At 39.5% G+C, this 11,439-nt stretch overlaps 1 pseudogene; it reads right to left on the bottom strand.

Annotated features, from left to right (window-relative positions):
• Nucleotides 1-3,500: 3,500 nt before the first annotated feature.
• On the bottom strand, nt 3,501-6,378 carry LOC101447925 (olfactory receptor 8A1-like; annotated as a pseudogene).
• Nucleotides 6,379-11,439: the final 5,061 nt, after the last annotated feature.

The following is an 11,439-nucleotide window of genomic DNA, read 5'->3' as shown; positions in this document are numbered from 1 at the left end:
TTTTTGCTGCGTCTTGTTTCTTTGTCCGCTTCTGTTGTGGTCAGTGGCACGGGAAGTGTGGGCGGCGCCATTCCTGGGCAGGCTGCTCCCTCCTTCGCGCTGGGCGGCTCTCCTTATGGGTGCACTCCTTGCGCGTGGGGCTCCCCTACGCGGGGGACACCCCTGTGTAGCACGGCACTCCTTGTGCGCATCAGCACTGCGCATGGGCCAGCTCCACACAGGTCAAGGAGGCCTGGGGCTTGAACCGTGGACCTCCCATGTGGTAGACGGACGCCCTAACCACTGGGCCAAAGTCCGTTTCCCAGAAATGGTTTATAAATCCACAGCATTGTGCAAAGAGAGCTATACCTTTATAATATATATCAGAATACTTTGAACTAAGTAAATTTTTAGTACTAAAGATTCTTTCATAAATAGCTAAAATGTTGAGTATGAGGAAACTTTTCAAACTTTATTTTTAAGGAAGTTTTAGATTACAGAGAAGTTACATAGAAAATATAGGGGATTCCCATATACCCCACTCCCTCCCCCTCTCACACTTTCCCCTACTAACAGCATCTTACATTAGTATGATACATTTGTTATAATTGATGAGCTAATATTGAAGCATTGCTATTAACTGTGTTTTGTAGTTTACATTATGGTTTACACTTTGCACGATGAAATTTTATAGGTTTTGACAAAATGTATAATGCATCTGCCATTGCAATATCATGCAGAACAATTCTGATGTCCTAAAAATGGGCTATGTTCCACTTATTCTTCCCTTCCCCCCCCTTATAACTTCTGGTAATCACTAACTTTATATCAACGTTACAAATTCTTCTGTTACTACAACCATGTCTACCATGTCTAATTCTGAGTATCCACTACTACCATGTCTACTTTGGTCCATGGTTACATTCCTCGCTTATGTTCATTCCTCGTTTTGAGGATTTGGGGATGGTGATGCCTACTCTGCTTCCAGGGCAGATGGAAAGAACTGTTTTTCTTGCAATTGTAGCTACTCTTTGCTTTTTTGGGATGGGGATTGTTCATCATTATCATTTTGTTTGTTGTCCTGGGTGAGTCTCATGAACTGGAGAGGAGGTATTGGCTACAACTTTGCTGAGATTCAGGGCTCAAATGGCATATGAACAGAGTGAAGATTTTAATCTCTGGGGCTAACTATAGGATCAAATAAAAGGAGTAGAATAATCATGTGTAGAAATGATAAATGAGTCTAACTCTATTACATCGGTGAAATAGGTTATCATATATTCCAAGGTAAGGCCCATCGATGGGGTGCTGATTTCATGGGGTTGTGTGCCTTGTCTATAGTGTCCAGATGTCTCTAAAGCCCTGGGAGAACTCCTGTTTGAGTCTTTGTTTACAGTGGAAGTTAGTGAGATCCACTGGAAATGTGCATAAGCTTAACCTCGGGAATGACCTTCCCACCCACTTTGAAATCTCTTAACTGTAAAAACTCTTCTGTATTTAATTTTTCCTCCTTTTGGTCAATGTCTTTTTTGAATACATCACTGGTTGACATTTTGTAATAATCTCTCAGTGCCAGGGAAAGTCGTGTCTGGGAGTCATGTCTCATGCTGGAGGGAAGGTAGTTAAGTTTATTTGCTGAGTCTGGCTTAGAGAGAGGCCACATTTTAGTAACAAGGAAGTATTCAGGAGGTAAATCTTAGGCAATAGATAATATTAGGGTAGGTTTCAATTTTATTAGAATAAGGTTCATAGGTACCAGCATTAATATGGAGGGTTTGGTGTATTGGTTTGTCTGCCTATGTACTCTAGAGATTCTTGCCATTCTATTAGAGAATACAGCAGGAATCTCCAGGATGGGCATTTAATATATTGTTGATTACTGTGTGGATCTCCGCCCCATGAGATAACACCCTCTGACCCCAGGAACACATTCATATTCCATAGAGGCATGCCTCAGGTGCACTTTTCCCCACACATCCCCCCACCACTTCTCTCAAAGGTACCATATTCTTACATGGAACTCTTAGAATTCTGAGGTTTACAAACTGGCCTTCTAACTTGTTATGATGGTTTATTTGTAAAGGCAGGAGGGCAGAAAATGTTTATTTACTTCACTTGATTTATAACTTTTAAATATTCAGACATTTGGTATGTTAGGCTTTATTTCTAACCTTTCCCCAAATCCCACAAATATTAAGGGCAGGCCTGCTTGTTTCTCTTCCTCAATAGACTAGTATTATCTAGGGGGCTTCTTGGGGGTGTTTAGTGATACCGATGTGGGGGTGGATCTAGGAAAAGGAATTTTTATTTCTGTTTCTTTATCTTCTACTCACCACTACCATCCATTTTATCTCTCTGGACAACCATTCTAATCTGCTTAACATGTATTTTATGTTACTTTTTCCCCTAAATGTGCTTTTGTTGGTTTGTGTGCATATAATTTTAATGTACATAAATAATGTTGAACTTTGTATCTCATTATCTTTTCTTACTTGTCACAATGCCTGTAATATCCATCCATATTGCTTACAGCTGATCCTTTGCTTCTAACTGCTGCAGTCCCCACCACAACTTATCTATGTACTTTCCCAGTGGTAGACATCCCCTTTTTCCTCTAATTTCCCATTGCCACTAATAATGGTACAATGAGTATCTTTGTACATGCCCTCATATGTGCCTCTGAAAGAATTGTTTTGATATATATATATACAGGGTAAGAATTTCTAGGTCCTACAGATGCATTTACTTATTTTTCCTAAGTAATATCTTATTGTTCTCCAGAATGGTCTCCATACATGAGAGTTCTTCAATCACTACATTCTCAAGAACAAATAGCCTCATCCAGGTTATTAAATTTTATCAATTTTATTGATGCACAGAGATGTACGATTTTAATTTGTACTTCTCTGATTAGTAATAAGTGATCATCTCTTCATATGCTCAGGGGCACTTCAGGTTTTCTCTTCTGCAAATTATGCCCATTTCTCCCCTGTTGATGATGTTGTTTTTGTGTAGATTTTCAGGTGTTTATTATATATATATTTTACCATATACAATATATATTCTAGTTAGATATCTTCTCCATTTCTATTATCTTCATATTCACCTTATCTCTGTTGGCCTGTGCTGAGCAAAAATCCTAATATTTGATATTATCAAACTCACCAATTTTTTTTTCTGTATGGTTTCTCACCTTTATATAACAAAAATGATTTCTTAAATTTTCTTCTGAATAAAGGGGACCTTTAGTGGTAGAGATCTTAGTTCTTACTGGAGAAAGGTCAGGAGGAAATGGGTAAAACTTTGGAATGGCTCTCAGTATCAAATGCATTTTCCTTCTGGTCAGAGTGTTAAAAAGCTAAAAATTAGAATTCTTAGATTCCAAAGCACCTGGGGTTCTGGATGTGACTCGTTACTACTAATTAAATGCACCAGTGTGAGATCTGGAAGCTAGACATCGGTGTAAGAATCACCTGAGAGTTCTTAAAACACAGCCAAACTGGGCCAGTGGCTCGCACCTGTCATCTGCCAGCTCCCGGAGGCCGAGGCCGCAGGATCGTGTGTGGGCCGGGGTTTCGGGTCCGCGGCGCTGGCTGTTGGCATCGGGCGCCGCACCAGAGTGGGGTCCCAGGGGGAGCCCAGGGCACCAGGTCGCCTACGGAGGCGGGGCCTGGCCCAGGCCCGACACGGAGCAGGCAAAAACCCCGGTGCTGGGCTGCGGTGGGACTGCGCCTGCCAACCGCGCCTGTAGCGCCGCGAGACGCGGCCCCTAAAATAATAATAATGATAATAATAATAGGAAAAAAACAAAAAACAAAAACACAGCGCTACTGGACCCCGACCAATTATTCAGTAGGACTGGGGGAGGGGAGGGGGGCTGGAAGCTTTTATTTCTAACAAGTTCCCAGGTGATAATCATTTTGTAGAATCTCTGGTTTCCAATATTTTTCTATTGTGCTATTGCCATTTTATTGGTATAAGATACAATTTTATGATGGCAGCAATGGCAGGAGCTTCCCGAGCTCTAGAGCATATCTATTGCGGAGTTATTTTGGACCCATTATTCAGTGGAGACTCCCACAGTCCTCCATACATTGAAAACATTGTAAGCACGTGATTTCTTGTATTAAATCCCTTTCTGCTTGAGAAATCTAGAGTTATTTCTACTTCCCATAATGAACCATTGACTGATAAAATATTGTACCAAAAATAGCTTTAAATGGTAAGACTCAGGCTGCTGATTCTATGGTATGCATCCCTGATATTTATGAAATTGTGTCCCATGAAAATTGGATTTTCTGGTGGGAAGAGCATTTGCAACGTGTAATCTAGGGTATCTTGTGTTGTCCGGAGCTCAGGGGTTCCCAGAGATACAGGGCTTTCAGTGTTAAAACTTGCCAAGTCCCAGGCACACCACAGCAGGATGATTATCATAGTGTGATTTTTCCTTAGTAACCTGGAAGAAGTTGCCTTTAAAGGAAGAAAGGTTACCCTCTTGTCTGCTTCTGTTGTTGTCAGCGGCATGGGAATGTGCGTCTCCCCCTGTTGCGTCATCCTGCCATGTCAACTCTCTGAGTGTGTCGTGCCGTTACTGGGCAGGTTGCACTTTCTTTCGCGCTGGGCGGCTCTCCCTACCGGGCGCACTCCCTGTGCCCATCAGCACCATGCGTGGGCCAGCTCCACATGGGTCAAGGAGGCCCAGGCCGAACCATGGACCTCCCATTTGGTAGACAGATGCCCCATCCACTGGGCCAAGTCCGCTTCCCTAGGGCAGCATTTTGAAGGGTATGATGTGATAATCAAGAGTGTGGGATCTGGGGTTATGTAGACTTGGGTTTGAATCCCAGTTTTGTTTGCTGATGCCTGAGTGAAATATCTGTAAAATGGGGATTAATATAGTACCTGTAGTAAAATTGAAATGATGCATATGAAGCACTAAGAAGAGTTCCTGGCTCAGAGTAAGCATCCCCAAAATACTATGTTCTAGTATTGTTATTGTTATTTGGCAAGTGAATAAAGGGATTAGGTAGAAATTCTTGGGTAAAGATAATTAGAGAGGTGCGAGAGAGGAGAGGGCAGTCTGGATGAGAGAGAGACTATATTTCCCTTCTTGGTGATCAATAAATTCACCTTTCTTTGTCTCATGTATTTTCAAGTACAAAAAGTAAGAATAGGATCAAGTAATATTTTCTCTACAGAACGTAATAAAAATGGAATGGCTCTCAACTCAATGTGGTAAGTATATGTTAAATTATAATTAAAAGAATAAATGTTTGCTAATAGGCTCAGGATAGAGAAAACAGACCCTAAATGAAAGAAAGCATGAATGTGAAATCTGCTGGTTTCAGAGCCAGCAAGAGAGAAGAGAGGGAAGGAGAGAAGAGGGAACCATGTAGAGTGGACTGGGCCACATTCAGAGGGCTTCTTTTTGGCATTTTCAACAGCTTGCATTTCAAATTGGAAAGAATAAGAACCTTTGCATCAAAACATTTTCTCTGCAGTGTTTTCTGCATGGCAGCCTTGACCTCCTTGTTCCTCAGACTGTAGATCAGGGGGTTCAGCATGGGGATCACCGTGGTGTAGAACACGGAGGCCACGTTCTCCTGGGCCAGGGAACTGGCCGTGGAGGGCTGTAAGTACATGAAAGCAGTAGAGCCATAGAACATTCCCACAGCTGCCAGGTGGGAGCTGCAGGTGCTGAAGGCTTTGGACCTGCCCTCTTTGGTGCTGATACGGAGGATGCTGGAGAGGATGAAGGCATAGGAAACAAGGACTGTTAAGCTGGTGACTACAATGTTGAATCCAGCCAAAAAGAACACTACCACCTCAACGTCATAGGTGCTAGTGCAGGAGAGTTTCATGAGTGGGAGGATGTCACAGAAGTAATGGCTGATGAGGTGCTCACAATAGGACAGCTTTAACATGAGGACAGTCTCTATTGCTGAGCCCATGAGTGCCATGATGTGGACCACAGCCACCAACAGGGAGCAGACTTGGTGGGACACGATGATGTTATAAAGCAAAGGGCTGCAGATGGCGACATAGCGGTCATAGGCCATCACTGTCAGCATGTAACACTCAGCAATGACAAAAACAAGGAAGTAGAGCTGTACCATGCACCCCGCATAGGAGATGGTGTTCTTCTCTGACACAAAGTTCACCAGCATTTTAGGGGTAATGTCAGAGGAGTAGCACATGTCCACAAGGGACAAGTTGCTGAGAAAGAAGTACATGGGGGTGTGAAGCTGAGAATTCAGACGAATTATTGTGATCATGCCCAGGTTCCCCACCATGGTGACCATGTAGGAAGAGCAGGAAGAGGGGCAGCTGGAACTCTGGCTGATTTGTTGATGCCCCGAGGATGAACTCTGTCACTGTATGGTGATTTTCTGCAGCCATGCTCAGAGCTGAACCTGTGAGGGTGGGAGAGAAGAGCCCATGAAAGGCTGTCCTTGGCCTGCTTGTGAAGCTAGTTTTGAGCATTAGGCTCTGATTGAGAAATCCTGGGTTCTTTCCCAATGGGTCCTCCCCTCACTTTGCTGTTTTCTGGGAAGTAGACCTGCCCTTGTGTGTACAAAGTTCATGAAGATGATAGGAAAAGGGCAAGATTGGAACTTTTTACTGTCCTCATGTTTTCATATATTCTAGAGTAATGGTTCTTAAAGTGTAGTCCCTGGACCAGCATCCTTTGGTTCCCCTGGAGCTTGTTAGAAATGGAAACTCTCAGGCCTCATCCAGGCCTGCTAAATGAAAAGCTTTCAGGGTGGAGCCTCGTACTCTTATAAATGGGCTTTATAGGCACTCATCTCTGGGAAGGACAGGATGTGCCAGCTCAGGTGCATCTGAGTCAGGGACTCAAACAGTGTAATTTGAACTGTTATTCTCTCCACTCTGCCCCTCTCTCTGCTTGTCTCATTATCACCAGATAGCCTTTCTGAAGCACTCTGTGTTTTAACAAACTTTCCAAGTGATGCCAATACATGCTAAATTTTAGAACATCTATCCTAAAGGTAACAATATATTTTATACTTTGCAATGGGAGATAAATTTTTAATCAGAACTGAAATTTCTGTATCATCTACACAATTGCCAAATATTCACTCATTATAAACCTGGAATGATTGCCTGAAATCCAAAGGGAGTGTGTCAGGGTGATATGGTCATTATAGATATTTTACTTAGTGACATTTCTGTTTCTGAATAATGAAGAAATTAATAAAATCAATTCCCAAGATGATTATAAAAATAACAAGGGGTATTGCATATTTAGAAATATTTTTCAAATACTGCCTATAAAAATGTGAGTTTTTAAAATTAGTTAACTTTATTTCAAATTCACAAAAATAAAAGGACAAAAAAAGCAACTGAACAAGTTATGGAAACATTAATCCTAAAAAGTTCTTTTTCAGGCACTTTTATCTCATCTAATTCTAACTAATAAAATTGTTATAAGATGTCTTCATCTTTTTCTTATATTTTCACTGGAAGTGAGGCCCTAAGGCAATGGTTTCAACAATGGCTGCATATTAGAATCTCATGGAGTATTAAAAAGTATTGATGACTTGGTTCCACTCACAAAATTCTGATTTAATTGACCTGTGGTGTAGCCTGTGCATTGGGACATAGTATTGATCATAGTCCGCACTAAAAAACTATTTATTATTTAATAATAAAAAGGTATTATTATTATATTATTATATTCAGAACAATTATCAAAACCTTAGCGCTATTATATCCATAGTGGCAAAGTCCTCAGATTACAGGCATGTTCTCTAGAAAGCATGAATTACCATTGATGGCATGTGAAACTTACAAACAACTCTGTCTCTGAGATGTATTTCTTAATTGAATAAAGTTAAATCCTCACTATTTTAATTGCATCCTCATTTAATTGCTAACCTTTGTGTAATGATTTATAGGTTATACATTAAAGATTAATCTATTAACTCCTCCTGAAGTTCTTGGGTATGGCGAGAAAAGTGTTTACGGCAGGACTTTTATTTCCATTTTCATATTGAGAAAACTGAAATGTTGGCCATTAAGTGACCTGCTCAAGGTTTATTACATATTGGCAAATTGGAACTCAGTATTCACTTTGCTCTCTCCTGTTAGAGTTTCTTCATTTGTCTTCAGTTTTTAGTCTTATGCTAAGCACACTTACATCTCTAAGGCAATGTTGTGGTTGAGCATGTTTTACACTTTGTCTTAGTATGTGTATAGTAGATGATAAAAGAGGAGTGCTACTGTATTTTTTAATTCTCTAGGAATTTGAAGCTCTAAAAGTTAAATAAGTTACCCAGGGTCATACAGCTAGTATGAAACAGAACTGGGCCTAGAACCCATGATTTCTAATCAGTAGTCTGTTTGGTCTCCAGTAAACTTTGATGTTTTGTAATAAAGTGAACACCATTCCTTCAGTGCAGTGCAGAAGTGAACACCATTTATAGGAAAATTCTAGACACAAAAATGTTTAGGTTATGGTGTTGAGTGTTTTGGTCAGCCATGGCCTAGTTGATGCATTAGCACCTAAAATCAGTTGACCTTTAGATGATTATTCTCAATAATGTGGGTGGTTTTCATTAAATCACTTAGAGAACTTAGGTGTAAGAATTGAGGGTATCAGGGATCAGAAAGAATTATTCCTTAAGACTATGCCCCCTACTACTTTCTGAGTTTCCAGCCTAAGGAATTCTTCAACATCATTCTTACCACAATCTAGCTTTTGGCCTACCCTACAGAATTTGGACTTGCTAGCCCTCACAATTGAGTCATGCAATCCTTATAATAAATCTGTCCATGAACACACACACACACATACGCACACAAACACACACACACGCATGCACCGTTTTGATTCTGTTTCTCTGGAGCACTCTGACAGATACAGCATTGATCTAATTTTTACTTCTATATTTCCCTAGAACAATCCAGATATTTCTTAGTAGTTATTAAAATTCTTACCTCTGGTTTTACCAGGCCATCAGAGGTTCAAGATTACTGCTGCTGAGAACACACTACACAGAGAAAAAGCACTTAGAGTTAAGAGGGATCATATGGTTGTAAATTGCCTGTATTATAAACAAAAGTTCATGGACCAGAGGTTTTTTTTCATACAATTGCTTTAAATCTGCAGGTAATGTCCTTTGCTGAAGAAAAATGGTGCAAAGTCTCCAGGTACTTTTAAGGAATGCCTTGGTTTTAACACTCAGGAAATAACTATCAGGAAATGGGAGAACCATATAGATACCTAGTCCTACTATTTCTTCAAAGAGGTATCATATAATAGCAGATTTGAGGAGGCAGAAGAAAGGATTGGTGAGCTTGAAGGAATGGCCTCTGAAAGTGAACATACAAAAGAACATGAAGAAAAGAATGGAAAAAAATGAACAAGGTCTCAGGGAACTAAATCACAGCAAATGGCATGCAAACATATGTGTCATGGGTGTCCCAGAAGGAGAAGAGAAGGGAAAAGGGGAAGAAGGAATATTTGAAGAAATAATGGTAGAAAATTTCCCAACCCTGTTGAAGGACATAATATCCATGTCAAGAAGACAATGTACTCCCATCTGAAAAAATCCAAATAGACAAATTCCAAGACACATACTCATCAGAATGTCAAATGCCAAAGACAGAGAATTCTGAGAACAGCAAGAGAAAAGCAAAGCATAGCATATAAGGAATACCCAATAAGATTAAGTGCTGATTTCTCACCAGAAACCATGGAGGCAAGAAGATGGTGGTCTGAGATATTTAAGATACTATAAGAGAAAAGCTTACAGCCAAGAATCTTATGTCCAGCAAGATTGTCTTTCAAAAAAATGAGGGTGAGATTGAATATTCACAGATAAGCAGAAAGTGAGAGAATTTCTAAGCAAGAGACCAGATTTTCAGGAAATACTAAAGAGTGTGCTAGAGCCTGAAAAGAAAAGACAGGAGAGAGAGGCCTGGAAGAGAGTCTAGAAATGAAGATTATATCAATAAAAGTAACTAAAAGTGTCAAAAGAGTGGTGAAAATAAAATATGACAGATAAAACTCAAATAGCAGGAATAAACTTAAGCAACAATGTAAAGCACTTGTATTCAGAAAACTGCAACTCAATGTTAAAACAATTCAGAAAAGCCCTAAATAACTGGAAGAACATTCCATGCTCATGGATTGGAAGACTAAATATCATTAAGATGTCAAATCCACTCAAAACTGATATACAGATTCAATGCAATCCCAATAAAAATTCTACCAACATTAAAGAAAAAATGGAAAACGTGATCATCAAATTTATTTGGAAGGGTAAAGGTACTTGAATAGCCAGAAATACCATAAAAAGGAAAAGCGAACCCTCATCTCTAAACTTTAAATCATATTACCTAGCTATAGTGGTAAAAATAGCATGGCACTGGCCTAAAGACAGACACAAGAGACCAATGGGACCAAATTTATGGTTCAGAAACAGACCCTCACATATATAGTCAAGTGATTTTTTACTAGCCTGTCAAAGTCACACAGCTTGGGCGGAAAAATCCATTCAACAAATGGTGCTGAAAGAATTGAATATCCATAGCCGAAAGAAGGAAAGAGGACCCCTATGTAACAACTTATCCAAAAATTAACTCAAAATGATCAAAAACCTAAAAATAAAAGCAAGAACCATAAAACTTCTAGAATAAATTATAGGAAAATACCTTCGAAACCTGGTGGTAGATGGTGGATTCTTAAAGGAGATAAGAGGAAGACTGAGTGGACTACTGATGTTTAATATAAGTAGAATGATAGAAGGGTGAGGGGCTTGATAGGGTAGACTCATAAGAACTCTTCTATCATGTATTTTATTCATAAGTGTTATAAGGTCATAAAAAGTTTCTTATTCAAGAATATGTTCAGTAACATATTATCCATGAATATATTCCTTATGAAGACTTTTAACTTAAACTTTTTATTTTGGGGTAATAGATTCATGTGCAAGTTTTCAGACTAATGCAGAGAGGTCCATTACCCTTTACATAATGTCTCCCAATAATTGCATCTTGTAAAACTATTTGTACTCAAATATCTATAAGAGGCAAGGTTCTGGATGATCTTGTATTTTATACATTAAAATAAAAATTTCAAGCTAATGACTATAATGAGATTGGCTAGTTGTTCCTAAATATGATGAGTAAAGTTGTGATAGAAAAGGATCACAGGGCTTCCAATTCCTGGCTCAAGTATTAGATAAATGAAATGAAAGATTCTGTGTATGCCTTGAAAGAAACTCTTATCTCTTATAAATGCAGAGTTGAGATTTCTGAAAACCAACACAGGATATTATATGTGAGTAGTTGAATTACAATGCAAATTGATTTCCCAAACCTGCTGGTCTCTACTGTTAAAGTGAAGATACTGATTGGGAAGAGGAATGGGATCCTGTAAATTGGAATGAGGACATATGGGAAGAGTATGATGAAGGAGATCAGGAGCGGACA

This window comes from Dasypus novemcinctus, chromosome 27, assembly GCF_030445035.2.
Source record: "Dasypus novemcinctus isolate mDasNov1 chromosome 27, mDasNov1.1.hap2, whole genome shotgun sequence".
Taxonomy (NCBI): domain Eukaryota; kingdom Metazoa; phylum Chordata; class Mammalia; order Cingulata; family Dasypodidae; genus Dasypus; species Dasypus novemcinctus.
The sequence above is the reverse complement of the archived record's forward strand: the minus strand, read 5'-3'. Positions and strand labels throughout refer to the sequence as shown.